The following is a 2,680-nucleotide window of genomic DNA, read 5'->3' as shown; positions in this document are numbered from 1 at the left end:
AAGTAGAAGGTTCCACTTTGTTCAAGATACAATTAATATATAAATAATTTGATTAATAAGTTTTCCTATTACAAATTTAATGAACCTCACCACGTGTTCAAGAATATAGTTTAATTAAATAATTGTAGTTGTCGTTATTTGAAGTACCTTGATAGGTTCTCGAACATTATACTTTTCTTCCTAAAATTCATCCGTAATATCATTCACCTACTTCTTTAACTATACCTTCTTCATTTCCAAAATTTTAACAAATCTTAATATATAAACAAAACCTTGAAAAACTTTCTAGTTGCTTTTTACATTCTCAAGTCATCAGACTGTTTTATTTGTAAATAAAAGTTTTTCATGTATTTGATCCGAATTCACGGGTATGGGTCTCACCAAACACAGATAGCCCTTAAACAGGTGATAACATCTCATCAAATTAAAAATAATTTCACCAAATATTTTATGTGAAAATCCCATAAAATAGGAATATACTAAAAAGTAATATCCGATTTAAAAAAATATTATTTATAATTAAGAAACAATTTTATAATAAAAAAAATAAGCGGGTCATGGGTCTCATCAAACCCTGATAGCTTTTAAACCGGGTTATAACATCTCATTTATTTATAAAACCCTTTTATCATCAAATACTAAGTACGTTATTAACTTTCTTATATTAAATAAAATTAAAAATCCAAAAAATATATAAATATTAGAAATAATGTAATGTAAAAAAACTCTGTAATACGGGGTATAAAAACTAGTAAAGTAATATCATTTACCTATGCATAAACAAAATAAACTATAATATAAAAAATAATGCATTTGAAGAAACAAAATTAATTTAAAAAATGGGCAAAATTTATATTGTTGTGCAGGCTCTGTGTTAATAAGCTGGTGGCAGAGTGACAAGAGAGAGACTTTGGTTCTGTTTGTTTTTTACTTAAAAGGTCTGCAAGGGGCTTATGTCTACGGGCGCGTAAACATAAGCTTCTGAAGACTGTTTGTTTTTTTAGAAGAAAAAGATTTGAAAAGTGTTTTTATGATCTTAAAAATAAGCTATTGTTATAACTTCTTCACACTTCTTCACATCCTATCAATACCTAATGTCCAACACCACCACCACCCACTATGCGCCACCACCACCACTGTCCACCACCACAACCCACCGTCCGCCACCACCACCATCCGTCACTGCCATTCACCATCACCACCCACAACCGTCCATCACTACCACCACTACCCACTGTCGGCCACAACCACCGTCCACTACCACCACCACCCACCGTCACTATCCACCACCGCCCGCCTGCCACCACCACCCACCGTAGGCCACAGCTGTAACACCCCGGCTAAAGCGGAAACGCCTGAGTGTGACGTACAAATTGCTCAAACACACGTGACACTATTAGGTGACCATAATAACATTATTTCAATTAAATCTTCATGTAAAACAAGTTTATCAAATAATACAAGTTGTAACAAATAAATAATCAAAAGATAAGTTGTTCTTTGAATATCCTATAGGCATGCTATGTGTCTTCTAACTTTCATCCTCGTATCTTTACACATGTAACATATGTATAAAATAAAGTCAGCTATGAACATAGCTGGTGAGAATCTCACGGTTTGATATAATACGTAAAAACCATACAATTCCATGAAACTTGTGAAATGAGCACATAAGGGTTCTTTACACTCGATGCAATGAACCTGAGTATAAAGCACAAACGAAGGTCCTTTCCGGTTGGGGCTACCAACGTACTCGGATATGAGATCCCTTTTCCACTCGATACAAATGGACCTGAGTGCAAAGGGGGGCGTATGATCATACTTATTGAGGCAACCACTTGAAATCCAAGTCTATAACAAATAAGCAAGTTAGCACGCAAGTCCATGATATGAATTGTAGTTTGTAAGCGAAATTGTAATACTTTGAATTTGTAATAAGATACATATGCCACCCCAAAATATGAAAACGTTTAAAAAGGGGTTGTGAGAAACTCACCTCGAAATCGAAGATAGCTTGAAATATAAACCGAAGTACAATAATGAAACCGGAGCAATCCGAACATCTCGAACTATGAATAAAATTAATACGAAAGTTTAACGACTAAATAACGGGATTATTAAAGTTAATTATTGATTTGGTTTTAGGAATATTGCATTATTTTAATATATTTTATTAACATTTTATGGCTTCTTACATTATAATATTATATTTAAACTTTTAATAGAAATTTAATGATTTAAAATTATTTTAATATTATAACTAAGTTATTGAATTAAAAGATAACGAGTTTTAAAGTTTACGATTTTGAGATTAACTAACAAGCGAATTATGGTTAACGAATGATAAGTTACTAATTTTAAAGTTAACGGGCTACGGTTGACGAAATATATGTTAACGAATTAAGCAAATGATTTAAAGCTTAAAAAAATTGAACGAAATTATATTAACGGGTTAATGATTTATTAATATTTTAATTATATTTTAACGACAAGGTTAATGCTAAGCTTACATATTATAACGTTCACGAAATCTTTGGTGTTACTGGTGTTCTTTATTTTGAAAACGAAAGTGCTAACAAGTTATAAAGTTTGACGAACGATAAATAAATATATAGATGTTAAACGGGTTTAAAACGAAGTTGACGGGTTTTGAAAGTTTGGTTTTTAAGTGAACATGATA

This window comes from Bidens hawaiensis, unplaced genomic scaffold (genome assembly GCF_021521415.1).
Source record: "Bidens hawaiensis isolate Kalapana, Puna unplaced genomic scaffold, B.hawaiensis_p1.1 tig00021495_1, whole genome shotgun sequence".
Lineage (NCBI taxonomy): Eukaryota > Viridiplantae > Streptophyta > Magnoliopsida > Asterales > Asteraceae > Bidens > Bidens hawaiensis.
The sequence above is the reverse complement of the archived record's forward strand: the minus strand, read 5'-3'. Positions refer to the sequence as shown.